The following is an 18,749-nucleotide window of genomic DNA, read 5'->3' as shown; positions in this document are numbered from 1 at the left end:
TTAAATATTTATCCTTATAGGTTGTTATAAGAATTAATAAATATGAGCACTGAGAATAGTGTTAGCATATAATAAGCATTTAATAAACATTGCTACTATTATTATACAAATTCTATCCACCCTTTCTAGGGAGAACTCTCATCTCATTTACTTCCCAGATTGCTTTCACTACTTTGTTCTTAACATTACTGTCTAAACCAGTCCTGTGGAAATAACTCATCTAAAATCTTATGACACTTCTTTTTCTGCTATTTAATCATTTTAATATTTACTCCCCATCTAGTGAAATCAAAACTTCCTTAAAAAGTAGAAACATACTGAAAACAGTATTCATCCTCTCCTCTCACTACTAAAATTTGTTCTGATTTGGACCAATTACAAGCAGTTTTCCCACGTTCAGAAAATTTTCTCGTGTGTGAATTATGTATATGTATGTCTGTGCATGTTGAGAGAAAGAAATCTTTAATTCCCTTCTTTGTCCTTTTTCTGAAGTCCTTTGGTAGTTTCTACTTTCCACATTCGTGATAGCTCATGCCATTGACTTTTAGTCTATCTAGCAAGATTGCATAAACCTGCTGGGCCCATACAAATCTAGTAGGAATCATAGTCTAAAATACTGGTAAAGAAATTTTCACATACAGTGCATAAAAAGCATGAAGTCCCTAAAAAAACATTCCTTGGAAATAAAGAGTAAAGAAATACATATATATATGAAGTAAAATATGTGAAGTGTAATATATGGACCATTTTAGGCTGTTCCAACTGCTGGTGTCAAGGTGCCATCTTTTAGAACCAGAGGGCATCATAGAGTCCCAACTCTGTACTTTAAAAATTAGATAACAACATGAGATGATTTTCTGATCTTTTAAAATTAAGCACTTTAATTCTTCTTTTTCTAATGGCACTTTTATACAGGTAATAACTTTCTCAATTTGGTATTAGTCCATAAAATGAAGCAAGTAATCTGCAATGATTTCAATGGTAAACAAAATCTGATCAGTACTAAAACTTGTATACATTTGTAAAAATAACAGCAGTAACCTAAGTGCTCCTGAGGCAGGGGTAAGACACTTTGCTCTCTGGGATTACACATAACTCAGAGATGTGTGCCAATTTCTCGGTCCTTTGTCTCTACATTCAAACTCTCTAGAAAGTAAATCTAATGTTTAGTTTTATCTGTAATCTCTATAGTAAAGATCAACTCTCTGGGCTCTGATCTTTGAAATATACACTGATGTTCAAATCAAATCACTTATAAAACCTCTCTCTTTTTCTCCTAAGGTATACATTTCTATCAATAACTCAGTTGGATATTTTGCATTTTGTTCTTTTTACTCCTCTCTCTCCCTGTTTAGTCCCTCTATCCCATTGCATCCCATCACCCATCAGTTCTATGTACTCCACCACACTAGACCAGAGTGCCTTTTGTTATGTGCAGACTGTGGAAAGATCTTTCTAAAGGGAGTCTTAAATTCTCCTTGAAAGTGGTCATGTCCTATATTAGTGTTTCCTGTTTTGGGTCTCCTCACTTTCGAACACTTTCTATTGGAGAACTACAGAGTACAAAGCTATGTAAATCAGCAAGTCCCTCCTTTCAGATTGCCTACGTTTGGAAACTGACTCATCCTCTTTTTGGCTAGGTGAGTTGGCAAGTTGATTTAAGGTTGTGTGACTGTAAAATGGGTAAAATATGGGTACCTTCTCTTAGATACTTGTGAAGATTAAATGAATTTGTATATATGAAGCTCTTAGTAACACTAAATAACAGTAAAGTATTTAGTATATAGTATATTAGTATATAGTATATTTGATATCAATCTCTAAATGCAGATTTTGTTATTTCTAACCCCTACCAGAAAACATACACCAACTACTATTGTCTATCACATCATTAATTAGTCTTCTGCGTAATGTTCAAAGCTTCCTAAATCTTACCACGTGTTGTTGTCTTTCTAATCATCTCTCTTGTTAATCCTGTATTTCTGGCACATTTTCTACATTGTTCCTTCCCTCATCACATTTAGTTGCATTTCCACAACTTTATCCATCGTATTAACCATTTCTTTGACACCTTTATTGCAGTCCACTTTGGACATTCAAAGTTTTATACTTCAAAATGCAACTCAAGTCTCATCTTCTTCCTGAAGTTATTGAGTACTCTGAGAAAGTTCTCTTTCTAAATAACATTTATTTTTCCATATTCTATACTTTAGAATTCAATTATAGAGTTTCACAGGTCTCTATATTTTTTTACAATTTGCTTTTGCCCAGTTAAAACTTATATTTCTTGAGATAAATATTTATTTTATTCTCTCTTAGCCTCTATACAAAAGCAAATTTCTGATGTCTGAAAACTCTTATTTCCTCAGGATTAGCCATTGTGAACTTAGACATAAGTATTAAACAATTAAAATAGATGCTAGCACCTCTCCTGCCATCTAACAGAATCTATATGTATAATATTGTTTAATAATAAGAAGAAAGTATAGTTGTTCACTATTCAGCTATTGATAATCAATTATGTATCACAAAAAAAATAGTCTTAATGTAAAATGCTATGCACTGGAAGATTGTTGTGACTTTTCTATTCTGAAAACTTTTCCATAATATAAGTTATAGTCTGTGTGTTAGAACTGACCCTGTTCTCTCTACACAGAAAATTGAGAAGGGAAGCACAGTTTATAGAATAAGAAAGGTGTTGAGCAATGACAATTCTGTCACACCATTAGATAACCATCACCTCACCATCACCTCTATGTCTCTGTTGAACTGTATAAAAAATGGTATCAAGAAATCTGGCAATTCCAAGGAAGGAGATGGCATTCAACTTATAATACTTTTTTTCAATTAAATGTATGCAGTTGAAGATAGGCAATCTGTTAGTAACAGAAAAGATAGAAATTACTATATTATTACTAAGCCAATATAGCAGGCAAGTATAGAAAGTGTACCTTAAAATGTCCTATTTTTCTGTCTTTTATACTGAGACAACAGCTGTAATGGTACAATGAGACAATTTATTTAAACTGTAAAACATAAGCATTTTAGCTAAACAACAAAAACAAAGCATTGGAAAATAATAACTTCTTGTCCTAAGAAACTTGATTTGAAATTAAATCTACATATTTATTTGTCAAACATGGATGAGACAGATCAAGGTCTCAGCAGGAACAGAAATTGCAGTATGAGTTGGTAGTCTAGCCCATTTTATGAACCAGTTCTTGTTCTCCAATGTGCACTGTGCTAACTAACATCTAGACCATTGACATCTGAACCAGGCTGAGAGCTGAGGCCAGCACTCAGATATGTTTTATTTGGCCAGCATTAGGTTTAAAAAATGAACACACATGCCCTTAGGCAGGGCACACACTTTTAAATTCCAGTAGTTCCTCTTTTCACTTTATCTTATTCTTGGCATCTTCAAATTTTTTTTTTAACTTTGTCTTCAAACCCTTGAAGCCACTTGAAATTTGAATTTTCCATCCCTGGTTTAGGACTTCAGCAGATCTGCTACTCCTTATTTTAGTTTTCTGTCTCTTTATCAATTAAAGTTGGTGAGTGTGAAGCTGAATTAGAAAGAACTAGGATGGAGATAAATTTTGGTTTGTTGTGCAAAGTCTATATACCAAGTCACTTTATTTTTAGTTAAAACTATAGTCAACTTATTATGTATATACTGGGGTATGTCCTATATATCATTTCTGAAAATATTTTTTAAGAGTCAAGTATACAACTTCATCAATGGGAAATATCAATATTTATAAGACAATCATATATTATTACACATATTTTAAAAAGCAGTTTAGCAAACAAAAAATTATTTTTACCAGTTTTACCAAATATTCCTGTATCAATATTAAACACAGTTATGTTTAAATTATATATAAGAAATATCATTTTACTTTTCTGAACATTAACCAGAGTGCAACTACTTTTGTAAATATACTCTCATAAAATACAGTTACTTATTTCTTATTCAAAAGCATATCAATATACAGTTTGGACATAATTAAAAGCAATTAATAATAAGCAGTTAAGGAATACAAAAAAATAACTAGATGTAAAATATAATATCAAAAAGTCATCATGAGAGGAGGAGAGTACAAATGAAGGTTTTTAAAAATGCATTTGAAATTGAGATCAACAACTTAAAACAATCATGCATGTGTATATAGACTGCTATACAAAAACCACATGGTAACCACAAATCAAGTCTATAATATATATATACACACAAAAAAGAAAACGGAATAAATCATAACACTAAAGATAGCCATAAAATTACAAGAGAAGAGAACAAAAGAGGAAGGGAAGAAAAAAGACCTACAAAAATGAATTCAAAAATATTAATAAAATGGCAATAAGAACATAAATATCAATAATTACATGAAATGTAAATGGACTAAATGCTCCAACCAAAGGACAGAATGGCTGAATGGATACAAAAACAGACCCATATATATGCTGTGAACAAGAGACTCACTTCAGATCTAAAGACACAGACTGAAAGTGAGGGGTGGAAAAAGGTATTCCATGCAAATGGAATTCAAAAGAAAGCCAGAGTAGCAATACTTATATAAGACAAAATGGATTTTAAAATAAAGACAGTTATAACAGACAGAGAAAGACACTCCATAATGATCAAGGGATCAAACCAAGAAGAAGATATAATACTTGTAAATATATATGCACCCAAAATAGGAGCACCTAAACATATAAGGCACATATTAATGGACATAAAAGGAGAAATTGACAATAACACAATAATAGTAGAGGATTTTTAACACCCCTCTTACATAATATAGATCATCCATATGTAAAATCAGTAAGGAAACACTGGCCTTAAGTGACACATTAGGCCAAATGGCCTTAATTGATATATATGGAACATTCCACTTGAAAGCAGCAGAATACACATTCATTCCAAGTGCACCTGGAACATTCTCCAGGATAGATCACATTCTAGGCCACAAAAGAAGCCTTGGTAAATTTAAGAAAATTGAAATTATATTAAGCACCTTTTCTGACCACAGTGCAATGAGACTTGAAATAAACTGCAAGAAAAAAACTGCAACAAAACAAAACAAAACAAAATGAAACACGTGGAGGCTAAACAATATGTTACTAAACAACCAATGGATCACTAAAGAAATCAAAGAGGAAATCAAAAATTACCTAGAGAGAAATGAAAATTAAACATGATGATCCAAAACCAGTGTTTTGCAGCAAAGGCAGTTCTAAGAGAGAAGTTTACTGTGATACAAGTTTACCTCAGGAAACAAGAAAAATCTCAGTTAAACAATCTTAACTTACACCTAAAGGAACTAGAGAAAGAAGGACAAAAAGAAACCTGCAGTTAGTAGAAGGAAAGAAGTCATAAACATCAGAGCAGAAAAAAATGAAATAGAAACTAAAAAAAAAAAAAAATCAATAAAACTAAAAGCTGGTTCTTTGAAAAGATAAACAAACTTGATAAACCTTTAGCCAGGCTCATCAAGAAAAAAAAGAAATAGGCCAAATCAGTAAAATCAGAAATGAAAAAGGAGAAGTTATAACTGACACCACAGACATACAAAAGATCATAAGAGACTACTATGAACAACTGTGTGCCAATAAAATGGACAACCTAGACTAAGAAATGGACAAGTTCTAAGATACAGTCTCCCAAGACTGAACCAGGAAGAAATAGAAAATATGAACAGACCAATTACGAGTAATGAAATTCAATCAGTAATTTAAAAACTCTGAATAAATAAAAGTACAGGATCAGATGGCTTTACAGGTGAATTCTACTAAATATTTAGAGAATAATTGACACCTATCCTTCTGAAACTATTCCAAAAAATTGCAGAGGAAGGAATACTTTCGAACTCATTCTATGAGGCCGGTGTCACCCTGATACCAAAACCAGACATAGTACAGAAAAAGAAAGCTAAAAGCCAATATCACTGATGAATATAGATGCAAAAATCCTTAACAATATGTTAGCAAACCAAATCCAACAATATGTTAAAAGGATCATACATCATGATCAAGTGGGATTTATTCCAGGGATGGAAGGATTTTTCAGTATCTGCAAATCAAACAGTGTGATACACCACATTAACAAAATGAAGAATAAAAACCATATGATCATCTTAATAGATGCAGGAAAAGCTTTTAATAAAATTCTATTTATGATAAAAATTCCATTTATGATAAAAATTCTCCAGGAGGTGGGCACAGAGGTAACCTACCTCAACATAATGAAGGCCATGCATAACAAACCACAGCTAACATCATACTCAATGGTGAGAAGCTGAAAGTATTTCCTCTAAGATAAGGAACAAGACAAGGATGTACACTCTTTCCACTTTTCTTCAACATGGTTTTGGAAGTCCTAGCCTCACCAATCAGAGAAGAAAAAAAAATAAAAGGAATCCAAATTGGAAAGGAAGAAGTAAAACTGTCACTGTTTGCAAATGACATATATTATACATAGAAAATCGTAAATATGCCACCAGAAAACTACTAGAGTTCATCAATGAATTCAGTAAACTTGCAGGATACAAAATTAATATAGATATCTGTTGCATTTCTATACACTAACATTGAACTATCAGAAAGAGAAATTAAGGAAACAATCCCATTTACCATTGCATCAAAAAGAATGTAATACTTAGAAATAAACCTACCTAAGGAGGTAACAGACCTGTACTTGGAAAACTATACGACACTGATGAAAGAAATTAAAGACAACACAAACAGATGCAAAGATATACTGTGTTTGTGGATTGGATGAATTAATATTATTAAAATGACCATACCACCTAAGGCAAACTAGAGATTTGGTTCAATCTCTATCAAAATACCAATGGCATTTTCCACAAACTAGAACAAATAATTTAAAAATCTCTATGGAAACACAAAAGACACCAAATAACCAAAACAGTCTTGAGAAAAAAAAATGGAGCTAGAGAAATCAAGCTTCCTGACTTCAGAGAATTATACAAAGTTACAGTAATCAAAACAGTATTGTATTAGCACAAAAACAGACACATAGATCAATGGAGCAGAATAGAGAGCCCAGAAATAAACCCATACCTATGATCGATTAAACTTCACCAAAGGAGACAAGAACATACAATGGAGAAAAGACATTCTCTTCAGCAAATTGTGTTGCAAAAGCTGGACAACCTCATGAGAATCAATGAAACTAGAACACTCCCTCATAACATATACAAAAACATACTCAAAATGGATTAAAGACTTAAATTTAAAACTGGATATCATAAAACTCCTAGAGGAAAACATAGGCAGAACACTCTGTGACATAAATCGCAGCAATATGTTTTTAGCTCTGTCTCAAAAAGCAAACGAAATAAAAACAAAAATAAACAAATGGGACCTAATTAAACTTAAAAGCTTTTGCAGAGCAAAGGAAAGATTGACAACACGAAAAGACAACTTACTGAATGGAAGAAAATATTTGTAAATGCTATGACCATGGATAAGAGGTTAATATCAAAAATATATAATCATCTCATACAACTCAACATCAAAAACACCCAAACCTGACAACCTATTTAAAAAATGGGCAGAAGAACTTAATAGACATTTTTAAAACAGGAAATCAAATGGCCAATGGGCACATGACAAGATATACAACATTGCTAATCATCAGGAAAATACAAATCAAAACCACAATGAGATATTACTCACACATGTCAGAATGGCTATTATTAAAAAAATGACAAATAAGAAATGTTGGCAAGGATGTGGAGAAAAGGGAACCCTGATTCGTTGTTGGTAGTAATGTAAATTGGTTCAGCCACTGTGGGAAATAGTGTGGAGGTTTCTCAAAAAAACTGAAAATAGAACTACCATATGACTCAGAAATTCCACCCCTGGCTATATATGTGAAAAAAACCCCACTAATTTGAAAAGATACGTGCACCCTAATATTCATAGCTGCATTATTTTCAATTGCCAAGATACGGAAGCATCCTCAGTGTCCATCAACAGATGAATGGATAAAGAAGTGGTATATTTTCACAAAGGAATAACGACTCAGCCATGAAAATTTTTTAGCTATTTGCAGCGACATAGATGGACTTGGAGGGCATTGTGTTAAGTGAAATAAGACAGACGGAAAAGGCAAATACTGTATGATATCACTTATATGTGGAATCTAAAATATACAACAAAGTAGTGAGAAAAAAAAAAGAAGCAGGCTCACAGATATAGAGAACAAATTAGTGGTTACCAGTGAGGAGAGGAGAGGAGGGAGGGACAATATAGGGGTAGGGGATAAATTGTTATTATGAAATTACATGAAATCATGTATGTGAAACTTGAAAATTGTAAAGCACAATAGAATTTAAAGAATCTTTCAATAAAAAATGGTATATATGTGTACAAAAAAGCATATCAACATATTATTTGGACATAAAAGCAATTATTTCCACTTATCTGCTTACCTACAATAGTTTTTTTTTTTTTCAGAACTTGGTTGACAAAGCATTCATACAGAATATACATAAAAATTTGACCATTTCTCTATCATGTAGACTTTCAGTGGTTCATAATAACCTTTGTGTAGAAGACACAAAGTTGCCAGTTACAATGAAATATAAAAGAGACACCCTAAGCAAAAAGGGCATAAAAATGTAATGAATCAAAATGACAAGAAATATTCTTGATAATACTTGTAACTTTTTAACTGTCTTCTCAATAAGCATGTCTCCAACTGGCATTAGAATACCTCCAAACACAGCCAGGACTGCACCAATGACAGCACCAGCGATGAGCCCACAGTTTCTATCACAGCCCATTTTTCTTATTCAGGAAAACACTAAGGTTCAGCACCTGCTTCTTTCAAACTCCCAGGTCTGATGAACGTGGTTTCCAAGAGGTCTGGTTCTATCATTGGAAGGAGATCATAAAGCAGAAACTTAAATATCAGTACAAAAAGATCAAAGTACAAGGAAAACATGCAACTGAAACAGATCATTTTGCCAGTTATAAATATATATATATTTTAACAAAACTTTCTAGGTCTTGTCCTTTCTTGATTTGAACTACCTACCAGTGGTAGAAGTAATAAATATTGTCACATAGAGCATTTCTTTAAAATTCTCCTCTTTTAAATTTTCTCCCTGTGGATGATTAGCACACTGAAATATTATCTAAGGAGAACATGCTTACTATACTCTCACCCCCTGCCTGCCTTCCATCAGCTTGGGACACTTACCAGTATCTTCACCCTCTATCTGGCTTCTCCACCCAAACACAACCATCTGCATGCTACCTGGAGTTCTCTTGCAAACTGAATGTGAGTGGACTGATGTCTTTTCCATTTAAATGCTAAGCAGATGTTTTCTTTACTAAACGTTTTTCACAAATAGACACGGATTTTACGGGTAGTGATCTGATGAGTCTCAGAAAGAATCAGTTCTTCTAATCATTTGTAAGCTATTTGTTAAAACAGAAAAGCATGAGTAAATTGGAAAATACATTGTCAGAAAATTAATACTAGACCGCTTTCTAATATCATCAAAATTATAATCACTATTTAAAGAAAATTCCATTTTCATGAATATTTAGTTTATGCCTGAATCCTTTCTTGCAATGTTGAAAACATTGGAATATTTTAAAGAAGAGTACTTTATTTTCAATTTCATTGTTAATAATTACTTTTAGATAGTCTAAAGGTGAAAAAATTTGAAGAAAATATTTAAGGTAGTGGATGCCTAATTTCTGTGATAGGCCTTGTTTTCTTACTAATCTCAAATATATATATTTTTTAACATATTCGAGTGCAGTATTGTTCATTTTGTCATGGGCAACTGATTAATGACAATTCTGTTACAATCAGCCAGGTGGTGTCAGCATGTATTTCACCTAGTCAATCTTATCTTTGGTATCTTTATATGATATATGCTTATTTCATAGAGATGGCAAGAAAACTCCTAGTGGAATGAGTAGATCCTATTGTAACAAAGAATTCATTATTCTAATATTTGAAAATATACTCATTTGAGCTATTTTGGTTGCAACAGGATTTTTTATCAATGGAGTTGACCTGACATTGATAAGCGGATTGTGCTTTGTAGCTTTTAATCAAATATTCCCTACTTCAAAATGTCCCTGGCCAGGAAAAACAAAAATGTCAACAGAACGGAGGCTATAGATAAAAAAGAGGCACATGTAATATTTTTGTCAACCTTGTAAATATAGTAATAAAAATTATATTTTGTTATGGTCTCAGATTTTCCCTCCATAGCTTTGTTGTGGTAAAAGTACCACTCTTATGAATTTGTTAGTATTTCTTTCCACTTTAGGAACCACTTAGTTTTTCAGAAGTATTACCTGCATAGCTAAGAAAATAAGGGAAATTAGATTTTCCCCAAAATGTCGAAAGATAAATGTTATAAAAAATTTTCATGGCAGTTTATTAATATTTTACCCTTTTTATCTATTAGGATTTCCCTTTACCTGTTCCACTGTAAGTCAGGATAAACAAACTGATTCACATTGAGGTCCTTGTGGCTAAGAAGCTTGAATAGTCATGAGTGTCACATGTTTTTTTTTTTTTTTTTTTTTCCATTGTAAGTGAAAAACACACAAGCCTAAACAAGTGACTTATTTTTCCTGTGGAATTTTATGTGTCACTGAGCGAGTAGGGTGGGCTTTTTATTAATTGCTTGGCGATGGAGGGTGAAGAATAACAGGCTACCTCCTATGGCTTTGGCCAGGGTTGTCATAATGCAACGGAACAAGTTATGTAAACCTGATAATGATGACTAGATATTCTCAGGTAGATAACTGTACAGCACCTGAAAATTTTCGTGGAACATAATCTTTTAAACAATCATTGTAATTGCTAAGTAGAGAATATCATCCAGGTGTTCTGTACTATATACAAGTGATCATGTTCAGGGGAGCTTATTAAGTAATATTTTACTGGATGCCCATTTCATAGACCATTCCCCAGTTTTCACCTGCAAGTTATACCTAAGGTAGTCATTAAAATACAGGGATCCAACCTGGTGTAATTGAGACTGGTAGAGTGAAGATGAAACCAAAGCCTGATGTGCTGCCACTTAATCGCTCTATACCTCAAATTCCTCATGTGTAACACAAGATGCTAAGATGAGATCTGTAGTTTTTAATTTAAGCAGCTGAACTGGTTCTTCACTCAAATTCTTACACGGAAGACCAAGCAGAGTGACTATGATTACAGCAGTGGTGGGAACCCTGAACCCTGATGTCCTTTGCAGTTCTGACAGATGTAATATAAAATGATTTGAAAATTATAATTTGGTTGTTGCTAAAATGGATATACGTGTGTATATTTGCCACTTTTCAGATTCTATGCCATCACCTAGTTGAGAATCTATCTGACCTTTACCAGAATCATTCTCCTTTATTCAAGCATCCCCATGGACTAAAGGGAAGAGTCCCAAGGGGCAGAGTCCCAAGAAAGTCCACTGGAAAACCCAGGGGGCAACACGTTCTTCAGTGCCTCCCTCTTTAAACCTGAAAACTCATTATTATGACTTCTAAGAACCCTGAGCTGAGAGACATCAAATCATGGGCAGACCTGCATACTGCCTAGACTCTGTCTGCTTTAAACTTAAAACTGAAGTGACATAGTGTACACAGCCCACTGCTGTTGAGTCAAGTTCATCAGAAAACAGAAGTGTCAATAATTTATTGTGCTGAATTGCATGGTTAGGCAGTTCCTAGTCTAACTCTGGATGATGCCTAAACAATGATACAACAATTACTCTAACATTCCTGCGTATGTGTACTGATACTTTCAACAGAAAAAGATTGAGTTTATCTACTTTTTCAAATTTTTAACTGCATGACTCACTTTTGTTACCTTGATGTAAGTTTCCATTTTTTTCCCTCTAAGAATAGGGAAGATATTTCACATGAGTGTAGTCCTGCTTTATCAGCAGCTTTGCTTTCTGTGGTTTCAGTTACCCACAGTCAAATAAGGTCAACTGAGGGTAACCTAAACTGTCCAAAGCAAAATCTTGAATAAGGGGTTACTGCTGAGGGTTTGGTGCTATCCATGGTTTCAGGGCCATGCTGAAAGTCTTGGAAGGTACCCCCCGACACCCGTGGATAAGGGAGTGACTACCGTACTTGGGTACATTTATTATGCTTCTGTGCCTTGTCACCATGAATAAGTATTGCTATCATAATCATACTTTAACCTTATGCTTCATACTACAAAATTATAAATACAGTTGACCCTTGAACAACACAGAGGGGTTATAGGCACGGACCCTGTGCACAATGGTAAAACCACATTATAACTATATAGTCAGCCTTCCTTATCTGTGGTTCTGCATGGATTCAACCAACTACCCATTGTGGATTGGGCAGTACTGTAGTTTTTATTGAAAAAAATCTGCATAAAAATGAACCCATGAAGTTTCAACCTGTTTTGTTCAAGGGTCACCTGCAGTTTTATTCATCTGAAGCAAAAGAGGGACAAACACATTATGTAAGGCATGCACTGAGTACATAAGGAGAAAGTTCAGGTTACTCAGCACATCCTATTCAACAGCTTTTCCAATTATGTTTATCTTCAAAAAAAAAAAAAAAATGAGGTTTGTCCCCACTTTTCTCTCAAATGCAGCTATTTGTAGCATGTAAAATTTTTTCTTGCTTACTTGGTTTTCTTAATGCAACATCTTACATATTAAAATTTATTTTATTTGCTAATTTTAGATTAAATTTTTTACATTATTTCTTCTTCATAGAAATAGACAAGATATTGATGTCTGTAGTAATTTACTGCTTGTTTAAAGTACTTAAATTTAGAAAACAAAGGTGCTGGAAAGAAAACTAATTACTAGGACTTATGTCAAGAAGAGAAAGTAAAAAGTATGTTTTAAGATATCACTAATCACATACTTTTCTTGAGTCTGTAGGGATATCAGCTGTATCCTATCAGTTCATAGATCATAAATTCTATTTCTTTTGTAGAATTCGTGTGTATATCTACATATGGGCTTTCTTTGAAAGAAGGAAGAATAGAATTTTTCTGTTTCTTTTTTTGTTGTCATATCTACGTAGTGTTTCTAGAATGAGCAGTATGCCTTTGCACTGTGTTGGAAACCTGGTGGTAGGAACTGAGGCTGAGCTATAAAAAACATCTCCAATAAGTAGTTCAGAAAAGCAGAGAAAGTTCCCAGAGAATCTGTAATTATTCCCATGTGTGGATAGAGCTGTGTTCCCGGAAACTCCACCTAGAAAAGGCATCACCCAGGGACTTCCTTGGTGGCTCTTTGGTTAAGAATCTGCCTGCCACTGCAGGGGACACGGGTTCGATCCCTGGTCCGGGAAGATCCCACGTGCCACGGAGCAACTAAGCCCATGCGCTACAACTACTGAGCCTGCGTGCCACAGCTACTGAAGCCTGCACGCCTAGAGCCCGTGCTCTGCAACAAGAAAAGGCCACCGCAATGAGAAGCCTGTGCACCATAACGAAGAGTAGCCCCCACTCGCCACAACTAGAGAAACCCGCATGCAGCAATGAAGACCCAACACAGCCAAAAGTAAATTAATTAAAAAAAATAAATTAAAAAAAATAAAAGCCATCACCCAGAGGTAAAATTTCCTGGGATGTGAACTACGAAACTTTAAAACAGTTTCTGATTACAAGAATATATACTTGTACCATAAATGAATGCCAGGACCTGGATGACATTTTCTAACTCATGAGTGAGTATCTCAAATTTCCTATTCTATCCGTAAGTCTCCTTTCCACTTTTCCTTAGGGAAAATAGGGAACCAGATCAGACATTTCTGTTTTCCACTAGTCACACATTATTATTCTTTTGATACTCAATCTTCCTCACCTAATAAATATAGTATCGCCCATAAAACTCAGTTTTAGAGTTTTGGGTGTGATTAACACAACAACAGGTTGAATACGAATGATGAAATTTAGCTTTCAAAATTAATTAAGTTCCTTTTCACACTCTTACTTTACACGATATCTAGGTGTGTTTACAAAGACATGATTTCCTAGACATGAGTAAGATGCAGATACACATCCAAGCTAGTTAAACCAGTCATTTAAATCTGGTTGTGTTTCATCATGTGGAAACAGAAGGTCATTAGACTAGTACCTATTTTACATGCGATCCCACTATGTAAAGATAGTTAAAAGAATAGCTATTCTGGTCAAAGTGGGAACTATGGCCCATTCCCCTTCCAGTCACATCTCATTTGGGCTCTGAGTCATCCCCACAGAACCCAAGGGCTCTGTGGAAAATGTTTAAATAACTAGATTAGGAGATCTCCAACACATTTTTTTCTTGAAGTTACCATAATCCTTTTAATTTACTTGTGCATTTCCATCCTATCAGAATATATGGAGGTAAAAATATGTAATAGAAAAAAGTTTATAGATATCTATAATATAAAACAATAATATACATCACTAAATTATGCTTTTCAAATATAACAATTTAAAACTTGTTTTGGACTGACCCTGAACCAAGATGGCAGAGTAGAAGGACGTGCTCTCACTCCCTCTTGTGAGAACACCAGAATCACTACTAGCTGCTGGACAGTAATTGACAGGAAGACACTGGAACTCACCAAAAAAATACCCTAGAGCCAAAGACAAAGGAGAAGCCACAATAAGAAGGTAGGAGGGGCGCAATCACAGTAAAATCAAATCCCATAACTGCTGGGTGGGTGACTCACAGACTGGAGAACACTTATACCACAGAAGTCCACCCACTGGAGGGAAGGTTCTGAGCCCCACATCAGGCTTCCCAACCTGGGGGTCCGGCAACGGGAGGAGGAATTTCTAGAGAATCAGACTTTGAAGCATAGTGGGATTTGATTGCAGGACTTCCACAGGACTGAGAGAAACAGAAACTCCACTCTTGGAGGACACACACAAAGTGTGCGCATCAGGACCCATGGGAAGAAGCAGTGACCCCAGGGGAGACTGAACCAGACCTACCTGCTAGTGTTGGAAGGTCTCTTGCAGAGGAGGGGGGTGGCTGTGGCTCACCGTGGGGACAAGGACACTGGCAGGAGAAGTTCTGGGAAGTACTCCATGGTGTGAGCCCTCCCAGTCTGTCATTAACCCCACCAAAGAGCCAAGGTAGGCTCCAGTGTTGGGTTGTCTCAGGCCAAACAACTAACAAGGAGGGAACCCAGCCCCACCCATCAGCAGACAAGCAGATTAAAGTTTTACTGAGCTCTGCCCACCAGAGAAACAGTCAGCTCTACCCACCACCAGTCCCTCCCATCAGGAAACTTACACAAGCTTCTTAGATAGCCACATCCACCAGAGGGCAGACAGCAGAAGAAAGAAGAACTACAATCCTGCAGCCTGTGGAACAAAAACCACATTCACAGAAAGATAGACAAGATGAAAAGGCAGAGGGCTATGTACCAGATGAAGGAACAAGATAAAACCCCAGAAAAACAACTAAATGAAGTGGAGATAGGCAGTCTTCCAGAAAAAGAATTCAGAATAATGATAGTGAAGATGATCCAAGACCTCGGAAAAAGAATGGAGGCAAAGATCGAGAAGGTGCAAGAAATGTTTAACAGAGACGTAGAAGAATTAAAGAACAAGCAAACAGAGATGTACAATACAATAACTGAAATGAAAACTACACTAGAATGAATCAATAGCAGAATACTGAGGCAGAAGAAGGGATAAGTGACCTGGAAGACAGAGTGGTGGAATTCACTGCCGTGGAACAGAATAAAGAAAAAAGAATGAAAAGAAATGAAGAAAGCCTAAGAAACTTCTGGGACAACATTAAACGCAACAACATTCACATTATAGGGGTCCCAGAAGGAGAAGAGAGAGAGAAAGGACCAGAGAAAATATTTGAAGAGATTATAGTCAAAAACTTCCCTAACATGGGAAAGGAAATAGCCACCCAAGTCCAGGAAGTGCAGTGAGTCCCATACAGGATAAACCCAAGGAGAAACACGCCGAGACACATAGTAATCAAATTGACAAAAATTAAAGACAAAGAAAAATTATTGAACGCAGCAAGGGAAAAACAACAAATAACGTACAAGGGAACTCCCATAAGCTTAACAGCTGATTTCTCAGCAGAAACTCTACAAGCCAGAAGGGAGTGGCATGATATACTTAAAGTGATGAAAGGAAAGAACCTACAACCAAGATTATTCTAGCTGGCAAGGATCTCATTCAGATTTGATGGAGAAATCAAAAGCTTTACAAGTAAGCAAAAGCTAAGAGAATTCAGCACCACCAAACCAGCTCTACAACAAATGCTAAAGGAACTTCTCTAAGTGAGAAACACAAAAGAAGAAAAGGACCTACACAAACAAACCCAAAACAATTAAGAAAATGATCATACCTAAGCCTACTTAATAGCCTATGTAGACAATGGAAATTCTGCAACAATCAAATTGGATAGTATGTCATTTTAAATATTAACAAATAAATGTTTACAGATAAACATAAGATTTTAAACATCAAGAAACAAAATACCATAGACTAGTGAGCAAAGTTTTAATATTTTTTAAACATAAAAGGTAGAAAGATTGATAACTTGGAAAACAACACAAACCTAATTTTTAAAAAAGCCTAATGACTTCAGGAAAACAGTTCCTGTTGCTGTTGTTGTTCTATAACTTCTTAAGAGTGTTTATATAATAGTGTCATCTCCTATCATTTGGGAGATAGAAATCCTTTTATTTAAAACAAATCATTATGACTTATCTTTAGAAAGGCTAAGAAGGACTTTTCAAAGAAATGCTCCAATATTTGAATAGACAATTCTTAGGATAAAATGGTATTTCACAGAAAAACCCTACAGTGAAATCCTCATTACAAAAAGTGTGTGAGTTTAAATATGCTTTAAAAAATCCAGTGTCAGAGCCCAGTGAGTGATTTGTTGCAAGAGGAATTAAAGCAGAAAGGAAGGGAGGGAGGGAGGGAGGAATCGAAACTGTTTTAAAGTTTTAAACTGTTTTAAAGTTTTGTAGTTCACATCCCAGGAAATTTTACCTCTGGGTGATGCCTTTTCTTTATTTTTTAAATTTATTTTTTTAATTAATTAATTAATTTTAAAAATTTATTTATGTATTTATTTATTTTTGGCTGTGTTGGGTCTTCCTTGCTGCAAGCAGGCTTTCTCTAGTTGCGGTGAGTGGGGGCTACTCTTCATTGCAGTGCACGGACCTCTCATTGCGGTGGCTTCTCATTGCAGAGCATGGGCTTCAGTAGTCGTGACTCGCGGGCTCTAGAGTGCAGGCTCAGTAGTTGTGGTGCATAGGCTTAGTTACTCCGCAGCATGTGGGATCTTCCCGGACCAGGGATTGAACCCATGTGCCCTGCATTCTAAGGCGAATTCTTAACCAATACACCACCAGGGAAACCCCTGGGTGATGCCTTTTCTAGGTGGAGTTTCCCAGGAAAAACAGCTCTATCCACACATGGGAATAATTACAGATTCTCTGAGAACTTTCTGTGATTTTCTGAACTACTTATTGGAGAAAGAAAGGAAGGAAGAGAGAAAGAGAGAGAAAGAGATAAAGAAAGAAGGACAGAAAGAAGGAGAGAGAGGGAGGGAGGGAGGGAGGAAGGAAGGAAGGGAAGGAAGAGAAGGAAGGACCCATACACATCCCGTTTCTGACATGGCTTTTAAGGGTCTATTTTTATGTTTTGGTGAGGACCCATCTATCTATGATCCTCAGCAGCATTTTTTTGGAGGGGGTCCATTTTTTCCCCCCAAGTAAGTCAGAGGCCAGAGAGACAAAAGGAACTAACTTGCTGAGTGGCCTCTAATATACTCTGTTTTACTACACAGTCATAATCTAGATGACAAACTGAGTCTAAGGGATGAAAAGTGAAGATGAGAGAATTATCAGTCTCACTTCCCTCCATGATTTAGCTTCCAGATCTCAAATCATGAAGTTTAAATAAAAAGCACTTTTCTATGCGGCATTAATCTAAAGAATGATGAGGCTAATAATTGCGAAAACAACTGGAGACTGCTAATCAACAAGGATGACAAAGAGACCTTAAAAAAGGAAATAGCCTATTTTCTTTTTTTTTTTAATTTATTTATTTTACTTATTATTTTTTATTTTTGGCTGTGTTGTGTCTTCGTTGCTCCATGCAGGCTTTCTCTAGTTGCGGCGAGCAGGGGCTACTCTTCATTGCGGTGCGCAGTCTTCTCACTGCGGTGGCTTCTCTTGTTGCGGAGCACGGGCTCTAGGTACCCGAGCTTCAGTAGCTGTGGCTCGAAGGCTCTAGAGCGCAGGCTCAGTAGTTGTGGTGCATGGGCTTAGCTGCTCCGTGGTATGTGGGAGCTTCCCGCACCAGGGCTCGAACCCGTGTCCCCTGCATTGGCAGGCGGACTCTCAACTACTGCACCACCAGGGAAGTCCTGGAAATAGCCTATTTTCTAACTGGAAGTTTTTCACCATGTATCATTTTCTGTTAGTTTTATAGAAGTTTCATGACCACAGCAAAATCCTTCTGTGAAAACCAAAAAATAAAATTTCTCTCAGATTTTTTCAGATAAAGAGACAACTACTAAACATTTAAATAGAATTACTATTTAGGATGATATATTAATATAAAAAATATGTTCTTAAGTTATTTAAAAGAAAGTCATTATTTTAAAATCTAACCAAATAAAAGGTCTTGCACTTTGGGAGAAAAAAAGGCCCTCAGTATTAAAAATACATTTTTTACAAAGAAATTCTCAGAATCATACAGGCAAAAT

The 18,749-nt window shown here is 35.4% G+C and overlaps 1 protein-coding gene across 2 annotated transcripts in view; it reads right to left on the bottom strand.

The window, feature by feature from the left end:
- Positions 1-17,500, bottom strand: part of LOC309632165 (platelet glycoprotein 4-like) — a 42,954-nt gene extending 25,454 nt beyond the window's left edge. The window contains exons 1-2 of one of the 2 annotated variants that reach the window (XM_082399414.1): positions 14,984-17,500; positions 8,460-8,901 (exon numbers count right to left, since the gene is read on the bottom strand). The gene's annotated coding sequence lies outside the window, so the exon portion shown is untranslated. The remainder of the gene's footprint in view (positions 1-8,459; positions 8,902-14,983) is intronic. The other variant, XM_082399413.1, reaches the window with a different exon arrangement.
- Positions 17,501-18,749: the final 1,249 nt, after the last annotated feature.

Source organism: Balaenoptera borealis (assembly GCF_965194805.1).
Source record: "Balaenoptera borealis genome assembly, chromosome: 7".
Taxonomy (NCBI): Eukaryota; Metazoa; Chordata; class Mammalia; order Artiodactyla; family Balaenopteridae; genus Balaenoptera; species Balaenoptera borealis.
The sequence above is the reverse complement of the archived record's forward strand: the minus strand, read 5'-3'. Positions and strand labels throughout refer to the sequence as shown.